The following is a 24,176-nucleotide window of genomic DNA, read 5'->3' as shown; positions in this document are numbered from 1 at the left end:
TTATTGCAAAAGGCGCCTCTTCAACGTGGTGTACGGAAGAGAGGAAAATTCTTGAGACCAGATTACAGAAACCAGGGTGTGATGGGGAAGGACCATGAACTTGGACAATATTACACAGCATGCTGTGTGGTCAGTTACCCATGTCAGTGTCTATTTAACTGTGGCTGGTGGCCTGCTTCGTGCCTACTGAAATGGATAGTCCACTGAGGCCCACACACCTTGTACAGTGCACTGACACTTTAAATAGCCTGGCACACTGCCGGGGGATGCGGGGGTTTGGGTGGTGTTGAATTTGCAAAGTGCAGGCTGGTCCCATGTCAGAGGTCAGCGCTTAACCCTTGAACTATCCATCCGGAGGCTGCGTACATTAGACGTGGACATGGAACTTCTGCAAGGCCACATTGACATGTGGTTCGAATGACAGTGGCGAGTCATGCGAGCAAGGGATGGGGGCTATTAGAGGCCTGGTGTATTTTGAGCGGTATAAAGGGAGGGAGGGAATGGTTTTCTTTTTTTTTTGGTTTTGGAGCAGCCAGAAGAAACGCTTTCTCTACTGCAAAGAGATTGGATGAGAACGTGTCCGGACTCGAGGACAGGGACCCCCTGTAGATCATGCTCGCAGGTGTGAAGTTCTACTCAGGCTGCAGAAGTGGCAGTGCAGGGTCAGTACAGGACCCTGGGCCTCGCTATTGAACAACTTGAAGACCAGGCCATTCTTTCCCCATTTGCCCCAAAATGACTCTCGAGAGGCAACAAGGGTGGCGGCTGTATTCACGGTGCCTTTTGGCGACTCAGCCCACCTGGCAGGCGACTCTGGGTGGTCTCGGCTCATGATTGTGAATGGCAGCACCATCCTGCATAGGCTGGTTACCCCTTCCTCCTCGCCCATGCAATAACAATAACCCATCAAGCATGGGGTCCACGTTTAGTCAGCCTAGTACTGATGGTCTGACTCTCCTACGAGAGGCCAAGGGAGGAAAGAAGGACACGTGTTGTCCTCCTAAATTGTCAATTTCAAATCTAAGCTCCCCTATTTCACCACATTGTGTTATCCTGGGCACATTTCTTCACCCTCTACCTCTCTCGTTGCCGCCTGGCAACCAAGTAAACGCTAGTGTTGAGTGCTCAATAAAACACGAATTGGCAGTGCCAACAGTTTGGGCTTTTGTGTGTGCATGGGAAAGGCACTTGCCTAAAACATATACACAAGCCGAAACTGTTGGCTTTGTTAATGCTTGTTTTAAGCAGGACTTCAGTAAAGGTCAGGCATAGAGCTTAAGAAACGAGAGGCTGACGACACAGCTGGTTGAGAAATTTGTATTACCCCAGTAGCGCGTTTATAGCTCCAATTTAGTCATTAAGTCCCAGAAAAAACAGTGGCGGCCTTTCGAGCACAACGCTTGATGGTAAGGCTTGATTAAAGTGGGCTGTTGAGTTCCCATGAGGAGGTGTTTTCGGAGGGGAAGAGCAGGGACTGTGTGGGACTGGCCATAGAGATGTTCAGGGCCATTGTCAGTCAATGGGTGGGCAAATAACCAAACAACACATACAAGTTTGTTATCCCTCCTCAAATGGCAGTTCTCCCTATCTGCACTGTAATGCAACCGTGTTGGCCTATAGGTGGTGCTAAAGCGCCACCTAATAGCACAAACAAAAAATGTAGCAATGGATCTCTGACTGATATCCAGCCTGCTGTCTTGAACTAAAGCTCCTGGAGTTACCAATCCAGAGCCTTTTAGGAGCACTGAATGTTTATCCTATACTCACTCCAGCGCCTAGAAGCCATTCATCTTACGTTTGAGCAGGGGAGTTGCTAGGTCTGGAAAAGACCTGGGGCTGCGCTAATGTCAGAACGGTTGGGACTGGGGGCTAGCTAGTCTTTTGGCTGTAGCTCCTGAGATTCTATCTGGGGCTACAACTAAAAGATCAGGGGCTATAGCCCCCTTAGCCCCCCCCCCTAGCAACGCCCCTGCGTTTGAGCTGTACAACAAAAATGCACTTATTTTAGCAGTCTGCATACTTGACAACATGACCCGTTCCAATCTGTAGGTGCGTATTCGGTCCTGGTTTTTTTCTTTGCATTCTAGGACTTGTAGTTCCACTTTTTCCATTATAAAACTCGGACTACAAGTCCCAGAATGCAAAGAAAGAAAAACCGGATGGGATACGCACCTACATATTGGAATGGGTCATGATGGAAAGCATGAGCCTTCTAGACTGGAAGATGCGTGTAAAAGCACATAGCTTCCAAGTGGCACCGGGTCATATTTGGCAGAGACAGCCAGCCTTGGACCGAACATCATTCTACACAGTGGGGCAGCAGCATGCATTAACCGGGAAGAGGAAACGACAAGTCCCAGAATGCACAGTGCGGTTGGCTGCAAAGAGAAGACCGAGTGACACTTGACATGGAGCCGCTTGGTGGCACTGGCACCCAGAAGGTGTGAGCGAGGGGGTTGCCGCCCGAATTATCGGAATACCAAGTGGGAGCCCGTGTGCATTGTGTCAGGAATGGGGGCCAGCAGAGAGAGCTGCGGGCTTTGGAAGATCTGAAAGGCGTGTTCTGCGCAGTTAATGGGACTGTTGACAGATGCCGCAGAGGGTCATTTCGGCAGAGATAATTGCGCGTCTAGGGTTTCCTTTCCGCAGGAAGTGCTCCTCGGAAAGGTAGTTTGTTTTAAACTCTTCTTAATCTTCTCACGTCCAGTTTCTGATGGAAAAGGAAAGATACAACATTGTTTTTCCACGTGTTATGGTGAATGGTTCGTTGTGGTCTGAGCTAAGTAGGCTGCGATGTAAACATGATGGAATGGGAGTGGACGGAAAGGCTTCTAGGCGCTTGGTGATAGTGAAAGGTGCCGAGTTAAGAGCGCACTGGGGCCTGGAGGCAGCCATGCCAGCGTCAGGGCCTCACGCAGCCCATCACATGTCAGGGAGATGTGTGTGGTGTGCTGGCAACACCGCCATTCAGGCTGGCCTGAGATAGTCACTTGTCCCCTGTCAGGCGGGAGTCGCTCACCCCGTCGTGTTTTCGTTTTCTTTGAATTCTGGGTCACCTAGTCTTGCTTTTCCGATTAGAAATCCAGAACACACATCGTGCAAAGAAAGAGAGTGCCCGGTGAGCATCTCACACGTGACAGGGGCAACTTAAGCTCCCTGGACCTCTTCCAAATTCCAGACACCTACGGGAGGCCAGTGGAGCTGGGGAGAGTCAGTTACACGCAGGGGCGCCAAGTAGGGGGGGGGGCTGCGGGGCCCGAGCACCCCCGCCCCCTGGCAAAATCAAGTCGGGCTGAGCTCAACCCCCCCCACCACCCCCCACCGGAGAGAAGTGATGCAGCATCGATGGCCCTTTCCATCCATAGTGCGTCACTTCTCTCTGGCCGGGTATAATCGCGAAAATGTGCGAATTTTAAGCCCTCCCCTCTAGGACTCATATTGGTGTATGGTCCTGGAGGGGAGTGTTTAGGGCCCCTCTGGTGGGCTGCAGCCTCATGGGAGGGTTGGGAGGGCGCATCCACAGTTTGAAAAGAAAAAAGGTTAAATGATCAAAGGGACGGGCTGTAGCTTCATTAACAGCCTGATCCATGGCCCCTGCCAGACATGCTTAGTGCGACAGGGGCCGGGCCTTTGTGAGGCCTCAGGCTCCATTAGGAGCCTATTAATGAAGACAAAACAAAAAGCACACACCTTCTTTTGCCTCATCCTGGCAAAAGAATGTGTGTGCTTTTTTTGTCTTCATGAATAGGCTCCTAATGGAGCCTGAGGCCCCACAAAGGCCCGGCCTCTGTAGCACTATGGGTGGTGGCAGCAGGGTCGGATTGGCCCCTGGCCGGGCTGAAATCGTCCCTGGGGAGCAAGGGCCGGTTTCAGGCCATGCTTGGGCCAGTTTGAAAAAAAAAAATCAGAAAAATGCATTTTTTTCACATTTATTTTTTCATTTTTTTATACTTCAAAAACCTTTCATCCTTCTTGGGTCGATAGAAGTACCAACACAGGTTGGGTGATATTGTATGCATATCTGTTCTATAAAAAAGAGCTTAAGGGTAAGTGCTATATAATACCATATTATCATGTGGCCTTGGACGTCTGCTTGGAGTCACAGTAATTTGACAATATGGATCTATACACACAGATATTAATGATACGTATGGTGATCCATTCTTGTATGAAATGTACATCACCTTAGTGAAAGCATAACCATATTTTTCGTAATGTAGTTTACTTAGGAACAATGCTATTTGATGCCACTTCCTATTTTGTCAAGGGGTGAAAGGTTGTGTTTCATCGCTTCCCGGGATGTCACTTTGGTGTGGGGTCAAATTACATCACTTTCGGTGATGTCATCAGAGGTCAAGTGTCGTGAGACGAGGGGTGGGCCACTTTTTTGAGGCGAGGGGTGGGCCACTTTTTTTTGGGTGACCGGGCCTGTTTCTTGTCCCAGTCCGACCCTGGGTGGCAGCACTGGTGTGGAACTGCCCAAGTGTCACAGAAGTGCTAGAACATATTTGGGCACAGGCACCTACTGTTTTACAAATTAAGCACTTGGTATACACATGCAGTTGCAATTAAATGTTCATTAAAAAGTATGCCCTCAAGAGTATGCTATCACAGAGAAACGGGGACCCCACAGCCAGTTCAACTCCCCACTCCCAGGTGTGCTACTGAACAGGTAGATGTAAGTCGAGAGCCAACCAACCTCTTTCTCCTATCTGTGCTACTGTACCATACAAATAAGGGTGAATCGCTCTCCTGCAGCCTCTCTCCCAGTCATCGATTCTTGATGATTTACTGGTGCAGTCACAAAAAAGATTTTTTGGGGGTTCATTTTGTTTGCAAAAGTAGCGCATTGCTAAAACCCCCTGGCTGCCAGTTCATTGTCCTTGGAGCGTCCCAGGCTCCCTACCCCCTGAGAGCCACCAACCTTGGGTGCTGTTTTATAACAAATGAAAGACGCGGATAGAACAATAACTGTGTGAGTCAACTGAGAGATGAATGCACTCATGCTCCATTCAGAGAGAGGCTTTGAAAATGTAGCTCTGACAAATCAGAGAATCAGGGGGGCAAAGAAGCATTGCACATCTCCGCTCCCTCTTCATGGGTTTACGGTTGCCACCTGAAAGGTTGCCAGCAGCTAACCTGCCATCCTGTCCCAACTCCATGCCTCGTGTGCTATTCCCTGGTCAAGCAAACCCTGTGAACTCATAGGCCGCATAAGACCCACAGAAGTCTTTTTACCGCCCGTCCTGAACGTTTCTTGCACTAGTGCTATTAACGCGTGCAGCTCCAAGGTATAATATTAACAACCAGTGTTTGTGGGTAAAGGGCCGGCATAAAATCTTTATTTCAGAGCCAGAGTCAAATGATAAGGTGCTTGTGGCAGTATGGAGTTCCAGGCCTCTGCTTGGACGCCGGGTTCTGCAACCTTTAGCTCGGCAGATGTGTTGGACTACAATGCTCATCAGCCCCAGCCAGCATAGTCAATGGTGATGGATCATAGGAGTCGTAGTCCAAAACATCTGGAGAGCCAAATGTTTAAGACCCCTGGCTTTAAGGAACAGGGAGTAAAATAATCCATGAAAGTAACAGGAGTATGACGTTCCTGGATCTACATGGGTAGAATAAAAGTAGTCTAGAAGAACAGCCTGGGGGTATCAAGTTTATGTAGGATGGAATGGTGGGGGTCTGAGTCACCTGTGGAGACAGACAAATTGTTCTATTTTGGGCAGTATGGTGGAGAAAATACCTCCAGCTTCTTGCTGGAGGATTTTCCTCCACCTTTGCCCTCAAACTCATAGTTGGGCGGTGCGATAATGTGGCTCTATACGGTATTACCAGTGTTGTCAGTCAGAACTCATTTACCTCAGCAATGTATTCAGTTCTTTGTTTTTTGTCCTGACGCTTAAAATGTGTGATTTGCATTACAAGCTGTGTGCCGCAGACTGCTTCCACTCTAAGCGGGGGAGAAGATAGGACTGTGGGGATTGAGACGGCATGACTTTTCAACCTTTTGACACGAGGGGCCTTCACTGAGTCTTGGGGGGGGCATCACCTCCCACTAGATATGGTACAGTATAATTACCTCATTGCTTTCTATCACTGGTTCCTCTACACCAGCCTCTTGCTGACATAGAAGGGGTTATAGCTGTTCAGTGGGCATTCAGTGGTTAAGATCTATGCTGGCCTGCCATCTTGTGATAAACGGCAGCTATTAACCTTAAATTTGTCGCCATTGCAAGTCTCACTTTTCCCACAGCAACAGCAGAGCCCGCTTGCCAGTGCCTGATAATCCCAAAATTCTCCTTAATTTTATGCAAAACTGCATTTGATTTTTATAAGGTTATTTTACTCACTGAATGCTGATCAAGTGTTTTAAGTCTGGACTTTATTAACTGGGTGCTTGTAATTGCAGCACAAGCACTCTTTACAATCTAAACTAGAGGTGTGTTTACAATGTTGATTGTTCCAAAATACATCTCCTAGTGTGCTGCTTTGGGCCAGGTGGCCCCCTTTAAGCTGTACACAATGATACATTGTCTGGTTGACATACTATGTGATTTGTGTATTTTATAAAGGAAACTAAGACCACTAGAACTCACCACCCCAGAAACTCCCAATCCCACCTTTGGGGGCATTCCTGTGGACATGAGAACACAGAGGAAAGAATGAATAAAAAAGTATTTGCCTTCAAGAGGAAGCTAGACCTTTGCAAAAGAACAGTTGGAGCTGGGCAAGCCACCTAGCAACATTAAGGTCCAGCTTTGATGAATACTTCCCTGAAGTAAATGCTGGCATTAATGACTGGGTGATGCAGACTTTTCTGGCAGAGGAGGTGGTGCATCATCCATTTGATGCCCAGGAAGAGCTGATTGAGGTTCAGTCGGACACTACTCTGCAATCTGAATTTAGGAACATTGCAGTTGGTGAATTTTGACTGAAGGAAATACTAGAGTATCCTACATTGGCATGGTCTGCTATACAGTCGCTCTTACTCTTTGGGTCTTACTACTTGTGCGAAATAGGCTTTTCAGCATTGCCTTTTTTACTGACTCCTTCATTTTTTGAATAAGGGGTGTTTCAAATGAATGTTGAAAACCCGGAAAGTGGGAGTTTTTAAAACATGGAGACAACCATGGCTACAACATTTAGACGCGAGTGCTTCCATCAGTCCCAAACATCACCTGGGTGCAGGGTGAGCCTGGGTAACTGCTTTTTAACATTGTACACTACTTCACCAGAATTTCTGGTAAACTACAATGTTAAAAGCAGTTAACACCCCCCCCCCAAGTCTGAAACCACACTTGATTGCATTATACATCAGCCAGGATTGCATTATACTTCAGCAGCACATCTGATGTGTCCACTGAAAGGTTTAAGATTAAGCTACATCCCTAACTCTATCTGGTTACCCAGAGGTAACATCTTAGCAAATTTCACTTGTGGCTGACCAATCTACAGCAGCACTATTGTAAGTTTGAATTGTTGATGTTTTACTGAACTATGGCACAGCACACGTCTTGCTTGGTAGTTTTTAATCAGGAAACGTCTTTACTTCTCATTTCCCTTGAATTGGGAACTTTTTTTTTTTGGTAGTGGTGGTGGTACTCCACCTTGCAGCTGTACCTTCTGTTTAGCAAGCATTTCATCCTCCCATCCTAGTTGTGTTGCTGGACGATTATAGAGCGGTGGAGTAGGGGCAGTGATGTCTTACTGGAATGCAACTCGAAAGCTTAAATCTCCTTCTTTCTTGACTTTAGTATATGCAGTGCATGCTAGCCAATGTTTCCACTGTTCTGCGCTGCGGGTGTTGGCGAGGTCAGCAGACAACAAAAGTGAAACCTCACTGCCAGGAATGTGGCGGTGATAAGGATTGTGACACACAGTGGACAGCTGGGACGTCTCTCAACCTTTGGATGCTTCGGAGAGGCTGGGCGGGCTGGTAAAGAGTCACACACGTCAGGCGTTTCACATCTAGGGCCCCATTACGAGTATGGCGGTGCAGAAAAAATGGTGGTAATAGTGGTAACTACTGCTGTATTGCAATTTTGGTGTTAAGGGAGAGGATTTTCCTCCATCAAAATGCTGGAGTTAAATCCTTCACTTTACCGCCAAAAAATGGCAAAATCGGTGGAATTACCGCCGGTGGTAATTCCGCCAAAATCCCTATGGACTCCAAAAAATTGAGATTTACCCCACCTACCACGGCTTGTATTCCTGCTGTAAATCTGTGGGATCAAGTGGCAATAGCGGTCAATCCGTTTGGCAGTATTTCAGCAGATTTACCACCGAAATACCGCCAGACTTGTAACGAGGCCCAGAGTTTTGTAATGCCAAAAGGAAATGCAAAACTGCCAGAACCAAACTGTGAAGTAAAAATCGCAAATAGCTGACCTCACAACTCAGTTCACCCACACACCAAGCAACTCACCCGTCCAAAGACTTCAATGGGCCCTCACCCACTGAACACAATATCCTCAATGTTCCCCCGCCCGACGACTCAAAAGGTTGTGAGGTACACAGATGGATGAGACAACCTTCAGATCCCTTGAGCCAGCCAACACCTCCAACCCCGCCCTGTTGGTATGGAGGGGCAGGGTAACATCTGATCTAAACAGTAGGATCCTTTACCTAGCCGCCCTAATCCTCAAGCGGCTGGATGGGGGCGACTCCCTTATCTGCAGCCAGCACGTGTCGAGTGGGACAAGAACAATGGGTCCAGGCTTGCAAGATATAGAGGCCAGGCCCCTCCCTCTGCCTGTCACAGCACCAGAGGGGGGCATCAGTTCACTCTTTGGGAGCGGAAGTCATGCAACCCAAAGCTTAAACGCAGCCAAGTCATTAAATTTTTTGGAAGTCAAATACTTAAAGTTTTGGGAGTGCATGACCTGCATGAGAAACGTAGCAGTCAATGGTTATGTAAGAAGGGCGGGAGACCTCTCCTGCCGCGTGAAGTTCAGGTCCCAGCACAAGATGGCGAACACATTAGCAACAGGATTTATTGGAGTCCACATCCGGCCACAGTGCTGGACGCTTAATGGGGGGCGGGACTCTGGAGGTGGTCACGCACACTAAAAATACCATCAGCATTTTGGGAATGATATGATATGATAATTTATTTGTATCGCGCTCCTACACAAGTGTTTCAGGGCGCAACTAGGCAAGGGAGGGGAACAGGGGAGAGAAGAACACAACAACAACAACGATCTTACTAGGCCCAGTGACATTAAGAATGTGCAAGTGCATGGAAAAGGGAAAAGGGGGAAAGTGCATGGAAGGGGGAGAGTGGAAAGTGCGGAGCAGAGGAGAGCAGATCAATTATAATAAATAAAAAATAAATAGAAAATGGGGGCAATAATTAGTGGTAGTGCAGCCAGCAAGTGGCAAGTGCTGTGTTTAAGGCAGCAGACTGGGTAAGTCTGAATAAGTGCAGAAAAAGAAGAAAACTGGGGGGGGGGGCTGTAAGGGTACAGATACAGTCCCCAGTGCAAAGAGTGGCTGCTGGGAGGCAGTGCAGGAGGGTGGCAGGGTGAGCAGGTACCTGGGCCCAGGGGACAGCGGGTGGCCAGGTGCACAGTGCCAAGAGAGAGCAGATCAGCAGGGGAGAGGGGGAGCGAAGGCAGAAGCAAAGATGAAAGTCTTGAGGTTCTTCCGGAACTGGAGATGGTTTTCCTCAAGTTTTAGATTGGCAGGGAGGCTGTTCCCGAGGGAGGCCCCAGCCGAAGACAGATATCTACCCCCAGCTCGTTTCTTTGACAAACGATTGACCCAGGGGGAGTTAGAGGTAGAGGAGCGAAGAGCTCTAGAGGGGAGGTATTTGTGGAGGGATAGCTGAAGGTATTTTGGACCCAGGCCCCCGAAAACCTTGTGGACAATGCAGAGGGTTTTGAATTTAATCCTTGTATCCACTGGGAGCCAACAGAGAAATGTCAGGGCTGGAGAGATACAATCCCAGGGCTTGAGGCCAAGGACAAGTCTCTGCCCTGAGGGCGTGAGAGAAGAGGCAGGTAGATTTAGAAAGAGGCTGTTAGAATAGTCCAACCTAGAGAGAACCAGAGCTTGGGAGACAGTGAGCTTCTGAGAGAAGGAGAGGAAAGGCAGAGTACCTCTGAGGAGGTGCAGTAGGAAGTTTGACTTTTTAGAGACCTCATAGATATGGGCGGAGAAGGAAAGTGTGGAGTCAAAGATGACCCTGAGGTTCTTAGCTTCGCAGGTAGGGGTAGGAGGAGGGCCAAGGGAGGCGGGCCGGAGGGTGAGGGAGAAGGATGGAGATGGTGTGCCGATGAGGAGTATCTCCGTCTTGCTGGCATTCAGACAAAGATCATTGGCGGCACACCAATCCTGGATGGCAGTAAGGCAGTCAGAGATGAGAGAAGGAGAGGAGGTGGCCGAGAGAGGCCGGAAAATGAGTTGAGTGTCACCAGCGTTGCACTGGAAATTTGAGCAGAAAATGGCAATGCATTGGGCGAGAGTTGCCAGGTATTGGTTGAAGAGCCAGGGTGAGAGGTTAGATCCCTGGGGAACCCAAAGAATGGAAGTTGTTTTCCAAACACAGGGAAATCTATTGAAGTCTTTGACTTCCTGGCTACTATTTTATTTTGTTTTTGTTTAGGGGGCTGGTCGGGGGCGTTTGTTCTTTCTGGACTTAAAAATATGGAGGTAACTGAAAAAGCAGGCAATAACATTACCTCCCTTTCTCAGCCCACGTGATTGTGGGTTTGTTAACCCATAAGCTGTAAAACCACCTGTACGTGCCTGGCGATATGCAAGTCTGACACATGGCAGCCTGCCATATCTGTATAGAAGCCTGGAAATCATTTTCTTTACACAGGCTTGCTGTGACATCACAAATGACCTGTAATAAGAACATGACATCACAGCTGATCTGTAATCAGTTATTACGCTTCTGTTGTGACGTCACAATGCCTGCTGCTTGAGCCAGAGAGGATTACAGCTGTCACTGCAGCCCTTAATTAAAGCCGCGAAAAGGTTTTCCAATTCCTTGCTTTCAGAATGTTTTTTGTGTCACTTTAAAGCCATTAATTGACAAGGAACTGTTTATGGTAGAATGTCTAATGTGTGCACTGCAGGAGTTTCACACACGTGAGCAAGAATCTGCATGTTATTACTTATTTTAAAGCACCAAATGAAAGCTTTGATACGTTTTATTACACTGCTTGAGCTATTTTTCTGAAACACATTAGGAGGTGCATTTTAGTTTTTTTAAACCCAGACATATTCTATATTGATTACATGGATCAGCGAATGGAAGATCTCTTACGTTAGATTAAGCAAGACACCAGGCATTAAAGGGAATGGCCGTCTGTGTGGCCATGCATTATAAGGAATAAAATACCCCCTACCATACATCAAAAGGATATTGCAAGTCACCTTGTAGTTCTGTCACGTTATAAAGGAAATCACCTTAGGCCTCCTTCCTCTATTTGGTCACAAAACTCCTCAGTGACTTGCAATATCCATCTAACGTACATCATACCATATATTACGACCGGCTATAATGCTCCATTCCCTGAGACTTCACAATGGGGAATAACAGAATAACACGCGATCCCTTACTTTAACGTATTATTTGCTGGAAAGGCAACCCTTCCCCACAGTCAGTACGAGGCAATATTCAAAGGCATGTGTTTAAAATGGTGTCACACACCCATAGTACAGAAACTCAAATTAAAGCAGTGATAGTCAAACAGTTTTATGCTGACCCCCCCTTGAGTAAAAATGTTGCTGAGCCCCCCAGATGCCATATCAGCATATATTCTGTAGAGGAGGTCCCAAATAAAGCCTGCACCCCAACCGTCAATTTTGAAGTACCAGAAACGTTCACACCGAAATATGTGACGTATGATGAGCAAATAAACCAGCAGAGAGCCGCAGTGGGGCTCTGTCCAGTACCCATCAGAAGAATGATGCCTATTGAAGTACCAGTACCAAGGAAACCATGGACAGTAAGGTATCCATTATGGAAACCCTATCAACAGATGAAACGAAAAGAAGATTGTCTAAGTACAGTCCCCAAGAGACCAAAAAAGTCTTCATGGAAGACAAATGGTGACATCACGAGAACCCGGACTGACTCACATATAGAAGAAATGACGACCAGAGAATGATGCAGAGACGAAACGCCATGAACAAGGATATCGTGAACCTAAAGTGAAAGGACGATGTCAAATGTAAGAAGCTTAAGCTGTAAGTACGATGAAGATATTCAACCAGTTTACACCTGTAAATATGCTTGGAAATGCAAGAAAGCTAAGAAAATTGTGTGGCTTGCTATGCTTAGTAGAAAAATAGTGCGGCAAGCACCACTATACATAATCTACCTCAAACGAAGCACATTATTATAAGTGTATTTCCACTTTGCACAAGAAGCAGAATCAACCCAGGTTACTAAAGGCCACACGAGAAAAGCTTCATATTTAGCAAAATCGACAAGAGACGGCTGAAACGAAACTCAGCAGAGGCAACTCGTACCAGGAAAGCCAAGGTTGTACCAATAGAAGAGACAAAGAGTAGCTATATTTAATTGAAACTAAGAACAGAATATCCTGCCTCTGAAAGGACGAGATAAGAAGACAAAGACATGTGGTGGGTGAAACGAGAATCAAATACACAAATTATGTGAAGAAGAGGCAAATTCACGGTGTCCGTATCACGTGACCAGCCGAGCAAGAAGAAGCGAGAGCTCACACCTACGCATGGCACCAGGCCAGGCGAAGATATCAGAACTTTTCCAGACAGAAGATGCAGACTCGAGGCCAACCACAGTGAAATAATTGACACATAGCTACTAAAGTGATGATTGATTGTAAGAATAATTGGAGGAAGGCCGGGTAACTAAGGGGCACCCCGCACCTGGCCGACCATTCTGCGTGCTGCTAATCAGAGTGGAAAAGTATGCATGGGGTTGGTGCCAACCCAATCACAATGGACCAAGTAATCTAGGGTCCTATAATTAGTAGAACCAATAGGACATCCTATTTTTAGTGATGTTTGCAGTAGCCATTTTGGAAGGAAGGGCTTAGAGGCCCACCTGACAGGGTTTACCCAATCCCCTCACTCTGTTACCATATACAGATATAGTACCTATATTAAAGTTAACTTTCCCAGACCAATAGAATTGCATGTCAACTTCTGAGTGTTAAACGTCAATGATGATGAGTTCTCAGTATAAATGTTATGATTTTTGTGAAGATCGTTGGAGTTGTGAAGCGAGAAGGAAGATCACGCATCCGCTGATATTCATGAGACTCCTCGTTTTTTGTACTTGTCATTAAACAGACTCCCTTTGCCAAACCGTTGAGTTTCCTTATTGATTGGTGTTGAAGTATATATCTGCACACCCATCCATCTCACGGGTGCTACTATCTTGTCTTAAAGTGCTTCTGAGCAAACCCTGACTCTATGGGCCGGTTGGGGGTCTCGGAGCACAATTGTCTATTAAAAGAAGTTACCGTACTCCCTTTTGAAAGGGCCTTGAGCCCCACAGACATCCTTCGGGCCCCCCTATGGGGCCTGCCCCACAGTTTGAAGACTACTCGGTTAAGGTAAACATGTATGTATGTTGGTATACTTGTATGTAGTTTTCTTGTACAGTGCTTAATTCCGGCCTTAGGCAGTTTCAAAGTGTCATGGGGGGAGAGGAGAAATTGAGAGGAAGGATGAATAGTAGGGCGGAAGTTGGGGAAAGTGTGGTTGGACAAGAGGGTCTGACACAATTGCGAAAGGGGGGAACGGAAGTACGGCAATAATGCTCCCGTGCTGCTTTGGGCATGCGCTAACACACTTCGAGGAGGGCAGGACCCGCCAGATTCCAGCCAAGCAAGACAAAAAGAGACGCTGCTGAGGAGGAGACGTATGGCTGTAGCAGTTTCACCCACTCAGCGCTGGTCAATGGGCCGGCTCTTGCCGGGTCCGCGATCCGGCATCAGAATTCTGGCCGGATCTCAGACCCGGCCTGTCACACCCCTGACAAGGCTTTACCGAGTCCCCAGCTCGCGAGGGAAGCTGGCGGCTCAGTGATCTAATCTGCTCTGTTCTCCTTTCCCTGGCTATCACTTGCCTGTTTGCAGGCTATATTTACATAGCCTGTTTTTTTTCTTCTGCCCTGAAAGGGACACCGCAGGAATTAATGGGCCATGACTATCACTGGGGTGGAGGCCATCACTATTAAAAGCAGGTGTTCTACATGCTGGGCAGCCTATTGTTTTCCAAATGTGCATCTTACACTTTTATAAAAAAAAAGTGATCACCAAACTCAAAAATGCAGCTTAAACTTGCATTCACTTGGTTTCTTTGAAATGTGTTTCTTTTTTTGTCGGACTACCACATAAATACCCTGCAATGTTTCTGCCCCTTCCTTTGTGTTTTATCAGATGTTATATGCTAGTCAAACTGATTAAATGCTTCTGTTGTGCTGACAGCAATTATTAGGAAATTAAACTGTGGGTTCATGGGTGCCAACTTTTGATTTTCACTACAGGGGCGGCAGTACCCCCCACCTCTGCCCCGAATATAAGCAAGGGATCAGCCCAACCCATGCTCTGACCAAAGACATTTTATAGCACTTTTTTTTGTAGGGAATTGCAAAAAGTCATACGATTAACAAGCAGTGTTCAATGTATAGCATCTCAGAAATGGTCTCTCAACCTGCTGAGCTACCCTGGTAGCCTTCTACTGTAGAGCGTGTCTATGGATCCCTTAATGTACTAACAATCACTGTATTAGCAACAGTATTTTGGGTGCACCGCTGCCATGGAAGTGATTTCAAGTGGAATTGATGTACAGTGTGGAGTTTTGAAAGAAGCAGCATGAAAGAAATGGCCCCATTTTTAAACTATTGTTTTGAACATTTCCTTTGAGCGGAGTTCGAATGGCAACTCTGCCCCCTCAGAACCCCACCCCCTCCTCCAAACTCTGCCCCAGTGGGGTCCCCTTTCAAATTTTTTCCATTTCCACCCCTGCACCCATTTACACATTGTATCATGTTATATGTATACCATTATGTAATTGGTGATGTGTATATGTTTATTTATATATTTATAGTTATGTATGTACAGTAGTCAAAGTGAGCGAGAACGGTTGGGAGCAATGTTGCACTGCTTTTATTTTTTACTGTTAACAGCTGCACTACTTTTTGCAACCATTTTCACCGTTCCAGAACTGTTCTTTGTGAAGTTAAAGCACGCGTCCACATTTTACCTCCGGATATCAGTTACAGCTAAACTGAAATCTGTTTCAACTCAATTGACTGTCAACCAGCATGACTGCACCCCCTTGAAAAATGTGTTGTAAGTTGCTCCCTTCCTTTCTACTCTGTCCCCCGCCGGAGTCACAGTTCCACTACTTTTTTGGGCTTTTCGATCACTGTGTATGTATTTATGAAGGTATGTATATAGAGTTATTCTGCCGCAACAAGCCGTTCTGAATTAAGGACGGCGAAAAGCCAAAAGAGAGCTAAACTCTCAAAGGAACAGAAAAGAACGGTGATTTATGAATTACAATTAGTACAAGAGTATAGCCCTGATGAAGACACAGGAGAGCAGAAACATGTTTTGCAGTATTTGTGTAAAATAAAAATAAAAAGCACCTATATTTTGTTGGTTTTCAGTTATACTCGTGGATAATTGTGCATGCAAAATCATATCGAGTGAAAACAATGTATATACCGTGGCGTGAGGCAGGATGGGGAAGTGACAGCCTGCCAAAGGCTGCATATGGGAAGGGACCGGCCACTGGGGCCATATCCTGGCCCCTCCTCCCCAGTGGGTGTAGCCAGCAGAGTAGAAGGGGGTCTGTTCTGTCAGTTCCACCCTCAGCGGGCAGGATGGGGAAGTGGCGGCCTGACAAAGGCCGCCTATGGGAAGGGACCGGCCACTGGGGCCATATCCTGGCCCCTGCTCCCCAGTGGGTGTAGCCAGCAGAGTAGAAGGGGGTCTGTTCTGTCAGTTCCACCCTAAGGGTCTCCCCAGGACCCCGCTCAGGAAGGGTGGGCTGGTGGAGCAGATGCCCAGGGAGGAGAACACGCCAGGATATATAGCAGGGTAGCCAAAAGAAGAGTTGCAAGTAACTGAAGGTTAAGGTTAGTGGTGTTATGTCCTTAAAATAAAAAAGGGTCCCCGTTGCGGCTCTGAAAAGTCACCTTGGTGTCTGTGGTCCACGTAAGAGGGGTAACGTCAGAAAGGTAGGAACTCAGAGGGTAGCAGCCTGGGGTTGAGGGGCGCTGCACGGCGGGCAGAGAGCAACAGAGGGGCAGCTCCAGAGGATTTGCAGTGGCAAACAGCAAATAAAGCAACCTCGTCCCCACTGGTAACACAAAACAAAGTGTGAAAAAACAAGACTGTTGACGGTGCATGCATACTTGCCAACGTGGCCCATTCCAATCTGTAGGTGCTTATCCAGTCCTGCTTTTTCTCTTTGAATTCTGGGACTTATAGTACCACTTTTCCCATTATAAAACTCGGACTACAAGTCCCAGAATGCAACGAAATTACCAGGACTGGATAAGCACCTACAGAATGGAATGGGTCACGTTGGCAACTAGGGTGCATGCAATGCATCAGGCTCCTGACATTCCTACAGGTGATTTTATTCGACTATATTTGCTTGGTTGATGTGCCCTTTTTGGATGGTACAGGCCTGATTTTGCCCTGAGGAAGGACCATTTTGGTCCAAAATGAATTGGCATCTGCCTGTACATATAATAAATGTTTTTCAACCAAAACTTGAAGAACTTTTGAAATGAGCACGTAAATGTAATACTGTTTTGAAAAATCCCTGGACACGGGTGCTCTAAGTGTGATTGCAGCATTGCTGCATAAAAGTGTGCAGTCAACACTGTGGGTTTATAGTCCAGTCTTCCTAGCCAGGAACTCATAGGGTAGGTAGCCCAGCTCCTTAGAGTTTTATTTTGCAGGTTGCCTGGAGCCCTTCTGCTTCCAGCTGGTCTGTGGGGTAGGGGCAGGGTTAAGTTGTCCCTTCCTGACTTGGGGGTAAGTAGCGTGCACAAGCCCAGGGCTACAGAAGGATGGTGTCAAGGGAAGGCAGGGCAGCAGAAACAGTGATCGAAGAGAGCGGGAACGGTCGGGAGCGGTGTTCCACTACTTTTTTTTTGTTTTTCTATGTACCATTCCTCTACTTTTTACAACCACATTCACCATTCGGTACAGAGGATTTGTCCATTCAATTCCCTGTGCAGGTGTAAAGTTGTAATAGGAGCCTTAACTAGTCACTTAGACTATTAGAATGACCGGGCCGCAAAACTTGTTACAAGTTGCACTAGGCTTCCACTACCCTCTACCCTGCCGAGACCACAGTTCCACTACTTTTTTCGATACACCACTGAGCAGAAGGGATGAGTGGAAGCGGGTAGAGATGGAAGGGAAAAAGTCAAAATGTAGCATGACGGGATGCATGGGGTGGAGGCAGTGATCAAGGAAATGCACGCTATGGTGAGAGTATAGGAAACCAAGGGTGAGAAAGGTGTAATGTGGGGGACGGAAGAAGAAACGAAAGAGAGATAGAACAAGAGAGGAAAAGGAAGCCAAGGGAGGCAACATGAATGCAGGGCAAAGGAAGAGGGGAGGAAAGTGGGAGAAGGAAGAAGAGAGGAAAAGGAAGCAGAGAGAAAGGGGGGGCGTGAAAAGAGGGACTGGAGGAAAGTGTGAAACTGAAAAAGAGAGGAAAATGAAGCAGCGAGAAGGTGGGAGGACACCTGACAGGAGGGAACATGAAGACTAGAGGAAACTGAGCGAAAGAAGAAGAGAGGAATGGGAAGAAGAGAGAAAGGGGGATGTGAAAAGAGGGAAAGGTGAAAAAGAGGAGGAGGAGAAGAGGAAAGTGAACGAATGAAGATGAGAAGGAAAGGACGTAGAGCGAAAGAGGGGGGTGTGAAAAGAGGGAAGAGGAAAATGAGAGAAGAATAGAGGGAAAGGAAGCAGTGACAAAGGGAGGAAACATGGAAAAGGAAAAGGAAGAAAAGAGGAAAAAGGGAAGCTGAGAGAAAGGGGGCGTGAAAAGAGGGAACGAAGGAAAAGGGCAGAGAGCAGCAAAGCGTGAAAGCAAGAGAGAGAATAGAGGTAGGATGCTGTGACAGTGAAAAGGGGAGGGGTATTGCAATAGGGGCAAAGAGGAGAAAGGAGAGAGGCACAGAGAAATCGGAGTGTGGAGAAAAGGGGCATGATACGCACACGTGTCTCAACAGACCCAGCCAACACTGTCTGCCCCTCTTCTCGCGAGAGATGTCAAACTCTCGTTGTTCATTGGCTCCAACACTCCATGGTGCCAATACTCTTTCCCCATTGCTCTACTAATGTAAGATAGCAACTGGCCACAATCCCCAGAACCACAAGGCATTGCTTCTAAGTACTGTGTATACAGCCAAGTAATATTGATAAGCAGGCATTGGCAAAGCCAACAGCTTTGTCTTTTCTGTAGGCATGGGCTATGCATTTGCCAGCCACTGCCATAATGGTACTGCCTGGTCCATGAGATGGCAACAGCTGGAAAATGGTACGAGAAACTGGCCATTCAATCTTAATGCCTAGCAAATGCCTAATACCCATACACAAGCCAAAACGGTTGGCTTTGCCAGTGCATGTTTTGAACATGATTTTAGTGCAAGGAACAGATGCAGGGACACAGATATTAATTAAACATCAAGTGGATGGAAGCACACTTGGTTAAGAGATTTTTATTCCACAACGAGCTACTTCACTGGGGCAATTAAGCCAGCAACTCTCACTGGACCACTCAAAAATAACACTGGGAGGCCCTAAACAGCAGAACGTTTGATATTACTGCCAGTGCTGGAAATAGAAAAAAATGTGGGGGCGAGGGGATCCCACGGCCGGTGTGGGAGCGGAGTTTGGAGGAGGGGGTGGAGGAGTCCATAGGGGCAGGGCTGCCAGTTGAACGCTGATGAAAGGACATGTACAAAATAATAGTCTTTTGACATCCCAAACTACAAATACCAGAATTCATTTGGGGAAGGCAACGATCCCCGAGACTGCGAATGTGGGGGCTCGGTGATCGTTGTGTTTTCCAAATGGATTCTGTTTTCTGCTCGGTCACAGGGTCTTTGACCCTCATCGAACCTGGGGGCTCGCCTCAGTGATGTCATCTGCTCTGTGGGAGCACAATGTTCACACATGCTGTGCACAGTGCGCCTGCACAGAGCAGATTAGGTCACTGAGGCGAGCCCCTACCCCCCCCCCTCCCCCCCCAAGGTCTGCCGTGGCTGAGGGCTCCTGCTGCCTGTGACATAGGTAGGAGGGCAGAGCCAGAAAAGAGCTCATGGTGCCAATGTGCTGTGTACGGCTGCGCCCCCCACTCCACACCATAGCATGGCAAGCGCTTTGTTTTTTTTTCTATTTCTTCTTCTTTCAAACGCGCTTTATGGGCGGAGGCTGGCTGGATGCCGAGATCAGGCTACACATTTGTTGCCGGATCTCGGATCCGGCGAGAGCCGGCCCATTGGCCATAGCTGGTCCCTGCGTAAAAGAGCTAGATCAAAGAGATCCGAGAAGGGGCTGGGAGGGGCAGTTAATGGGTGGGAACGGCCATAGGGATCAGTGGTGGACAGGGAACCAAAAGAGGTCCTGGAAATAGTTTTCCACAAATTCCACATTTTCAGCAAGCCCAACCCTCTTCCAGTGAGAAGACTTGGCAATAACTTGGAAGGATAGCTCAGGGGCAACGCGCTCGCCTTGGAAGCAAGAGGACATGGAACTACACAGGTTCGATCCCCATGGTCCGTGCTTAGAAACCTCTGGGTATTAAGCACGTTATAAATAACCAATTATAACTATAGGTTACCACACAAAGGCGCCTACCAGCAAATCTCCAGTGTTTCTTAAAGGTAAGGCCAGACCACCCTTGATAGCAGTCAATGGCTGGGTAAATAACCAAAGAACGCTGGTAAGTTGTGTGTCTCTTCTCACATCCCATCTCTCTACTATCACAGTATAGGTGGTGCCAAAGCCTCACCTAACAGCCAAAACTAAAACCCTGAGAAGTGCAGCCCACTGCGAGCGGAACCTGGTAAGGACGTACAAACATCGCGGCCTGCCCGGAAATGAACATTCCGCCTGAATGTCCCTCATTGTCCAGATTGTCCCCCACTGACCCATATATCAACTCAGTGACCCGGACATGCTTGCCAGCCGCTCGGAGACTTCCAGATCACAGGGCAGTGGCACTACAGAAAGGTGGTGTGGTGGGCTTCTGGGAGCAGTCCGGACTTCAGTAGAGGGGCGCAGGAGGGGCATTGGCTCGGATCCGACAACAGGCCTCTCTGATCTCACCCTTAGGGTGTCACCCACCTGCCCAATCTCACTCCGGAGAAACTAGTCAGCATTTGGGGGGGGGGCGTCAAGGGTGGGCGCCAGAGCACGAACCTCTGCTTGGAATTTCTTTGGCAAGAGGCTGCGTGTACACTCCAGCTGTCGAGTCTAGGAATGCGACGTAGGGGAAGCCCACTGTGGGCAGAGGGAGGGGGGGGGCTGCTCGGCCCGGGTAAAGCCGGGCGCTAAGGCTCTGGCGCAGGCTGCATTGGTCGTGGGTAGCGGCGCGCGCCGTGGCATCGACAGGCGGTGCCCGCCGTGCCGGTGCAAGGCGGCCGCTCGCTGCCCGTGTGTTCTGGGGCACGGGGGCACGGCCGGTTGGGGTTTGTGTCTCTACCCTGAGAGCGCCGTTCCCGCGAGAGTCTTGGGGCCGCTGCCAGGCAGTCTGTTGGGATGGTGTCTTTATAAAACACTTCAGTGTCCCGCTCTAGCACCCACACGCCCCCTCCCCCCCACGGACATCCACATCCACGGGTCCGCACCGCACAGGACGACTCCTGCACGCACACCTAACCAGATCCCTTCACGCCTTACTTAGCTCCCTGCGCCTGCCCGGGTGGTAGGCTAGCTTAGCGGGTTTGGCTTCGGAGGCACGTGCAGCCTGTGATCACAGACGGGTCGAAATCAACCTGCCCAGAATTCTTCCGAGGTCGATCATTTGATTACAGATTGTAAAGGTAATATAGCGCTTAGATGCTACAGGAGTGTGGCATAGAAAGACGAGGTGTTTGTAGCCCCCTCGCCGGAAGAGAGCGCCTAGAAGCACTGCGAAAAGTTCCAAAATAAAATATCGCAAATAAGTGTCGCATGCACAGCTGCTGGCGCTCCTACCCCTCCCATCTTGGCAGTTTACTGCCACACCTAAGATTACACCTCTAGTAAACAAAGTGCCTACCCCGCCCGCCATGGGCTCCTTTGATATTCGCGTGGGACACCTTGGCTACTCGAGTTCAGTATTCAGACCCTCCCATGCGCGTTGCCCTGGCTCCATGCCAGCCCCCCCCCCCTATTAGCCTTTGCCCTGGCCGGTCCCACCTACCCACCCAAAGTCCCGTCCAGATGCCCCATGACCAGACGCTCTAAGCGACTTCACCCAGGCTCCTATGCATGCCCCACCATGGTATGTGTGCCCTCGCCCACTACCCATGCCCTCAGCTTCTTAGGTCCCAAACCACCCCGTCTCCCCCAGAGATTGCCCCCCCCCCACCCTTATGCCTCGGAGTCATACCAGGGGTCCCTTTGGGATATCATATGTCTGGTGTTTTCGCACCTTGGCGTGGAGCTGTGGATACGGGGGCGGGGGGAAGGGGTCACTCAGTGCAGCTCAGGACCGAAGCCTTCACACGCTCATCTTGTGCGGGCGCCCCGCTGGTATAAACTCTTGAAAAGGCAACTCTGCCCAGAAAGGCGCTCTTCCCACCCTGCCCATTACCCCGTGGCACCTGCCACCCGGACCCTCCCTTACCCACTCAGAACACGCGCCTTTTCCCCATCAGCACCCAGACCCCTCATTACCCGGACCGTGACGCCTCAGCACCCGGACCCTGCAGCAAACAGAGCCTGGCCCCTCAGCACCCGAAGCTTTACCCCCTCAGCGGACCCACAGCACCCGGACCCTGCAGCAACCAGCCCCGGCCCCTCAGCAACCGGCCCCTGCCCCCTCAGCACCCGAAGCTTTACCCCCTCAGCGGACCCACTGCACCCGGACCCTCAGCACACGGACCCTGCAGCAACCAGCCCCGGCCCCTCAGCAGCCGAAGCTTTACCCCCTCCGCACCCGAACCCTGGCTCCTCAGCGCCCGGACCCTGGCCCCTAAGCACCCGACCCCTGCCCCCTCAACACACGGACCCACCCTCCCCCCTAAGCATCGGGCCCCTGCCCCCTCAGCACCGTCAACCCCACCTCACGTTGCCCAGTTGCTGCCCATTCACCCCCGCAGCATATTCCCGCGCCCCACGTGCACTCACCGCTCTCCTCCTGCGGCGATGGGTCCCTCTGGTGATCTGATCCTATGCACCGGACCCTTCCAGATTGCACAAGATCTTGACAGTGAAATCCATTCCAAGGACCCTTTGCAGAGCTACGCGCTGGAAAGAACAGGATAATCTTGCGGAGGGATCCACTGCGATGATTCTGCAGTGGGATCTCCTAGGGGGTGATGATGTGGGCGATCCTTCTCGGGAAAGGACCATTGGAGTGGTCTTGTGCAGAGATCTCCTGTAGCGATGCCGCAGGGAGAGTATTCATTGGGTGGGATCTGTCTGAGGGATCTTCCTTGGAGGACCAGTCCTGAGATCTCCTGCTGTAATGATCCTGTGGAGTGACCCACCTTATCAAATAATCTAATTAAGAGACAACCTGACTTGATTATGTCCAAAGTTCAAGTGTGAGGGTGATCCTGCGGGGATCTAGTGACCCGATACTGTGAGGGTTATCCTGCTGGGATCTCCTTCTGTGGCGGGGATCTAGTGAACCTATTCTGTGAGGGTGATCCTGCGTGGCGCCCCTCCTGTGCAAGGGATTTAGTGAACCGATTCTGTGCAGCTGAGGTCGATCTTTCCTGTGGCTGGTGTCCTATGGGAAGAGGCGCCTCAGTTCCAGATCTAGTGGAGGGATCGCACTAGAATGATAAGGCAGAACGATCTGTTTTGCGCGAGGATATAATGGATTGGTGTTTTGAGGTCACTCTTTACAGGCAGACCTGCGAGTGGTACAGCACGAGGATCCTCTTGCGGTCGGACCTGAGGTGGGATTTTTGAAGTTGATCCGGAACAGAGATCTCTTGTGGCAATTACCCCGTGGGGAAATCCGCCTTTGGTAAGTGGATCTAGGGAACGCGACGATCCGGTGCACAGAGTGCTCCACGATGTGTATGGTCGAGGGATCTTTTAATGCCGAGCGCTCCCAGGCATCTCCTAAAGTGATGACGAGTGTAATCACCAGCAGACGGAGAGTCGAGTGGTGGTGATCTTGCAGTGAAAGTAATCCAGGAATCCGTTAAGGGGACTGGGCATCCCTAACCCAGCGGTTCCCGGTTCTCCGAGGTTCCCGATCCAGTGGATCCTCGCCTGTGGATTTCTCGGGCTGCAGACCCAGCTCTCCAGGGGTCTCCTGCGACTGCCAGTGATCTGGTCCGTATTTCTCCCGGGTCCGGGTAATACTCGCAAGTTTGGTTACTGTTCTCCCTGGTAACAGGAGGTGTGGCCTCCCGGGTCTGGTCGGTGTTCTCCCGGGTCAGGTGTGGACCCACCACCAGCGCCAGCGCACAGCCCCCTCTTGCTTCCCGCGCGGGTTCTCACACTGCAGGACTCCTGCCTCGGATCCCCATCGCACCTCTCGTCTCCACTCCTCCAGTCCCCTCCCACGCCCTCTCCCCCTCCCGCTGCCACTCCCCTCCCCTTACCCCTCACACATACTACTCGCGCTCATTACAATACAACGCCCCAGTCTCGAGTCGACACTAGAAAGCGCACGGTGTCAAAGCGAGTCTGGGCGCCGTCTGTATGAACCTACCGTTCCCCCTTCTACACCCCCAACCCACTTTCCCCCAGACCAGCCCTCACGATTTCTCCCCACTTCTGGTTTAACTCTCCACTTGTGATCCCAGGCTGATTTCCCCTCGCTACAACTCCTCTCCAAAAGCTTCTCCCTCATCGTTCTCTTACACCTAACAACCCCCCCCGAATTCCCCCTGTAACATCACCTCTTTCCGCTGGGAATCAGAGTACTTCCCCCTCACCTCTCTCTCCCACCTCTCTCCCGTCTCCCTCCCCTGCCTAGCCTCCCTCTCCCACATCTCTCTCCCACCTCCCTTCCCT

General features: G+C 49.3%; 1 protein-coding gene across 1 annotated transcript in view; it reads right to left on the bottom strand.

Annotated features, from left to right (window-relative positions):
- The window catches only part of ADORA2A (adenosine A2a receptor), a 146,522-nt gene extending 122,851 nt beyond the window's left edge, over nucleotides 1-23,671 (bottom strand). Inside the window, exon 1 of the mRNA XM_069619862.1 lies at nucleotides 22,326-23,671. The gene's annotated coding sequence lies outside the window, so the exon portion shown is untranslated. The remainder of the gene's footprint in view (nucleotides 1-22,325) is intronic.
- Between the last annotated feature and the right edge of the window lie 505 nt (nucleotides 23,672-24,176).

This window comes from Ambystoma mexicanum, chromosome 10, assembly GCF_040938575.1.
Source record: "Ambystoma mexicanum isolate Mex_15411 chromosome 10, UKY_AmexF1_1, whole genome shotgun sequence".
NCBI classification, from domain to species: Eukaryota; Metazoa; Chordata; class Amphibia; order Caudata; family Ambystomatidae; genus Ambystoma; species Ambystoma mexicanum.
This window is presented reverse-complemented; position numbering and strand designations above follow the sequence as displayed.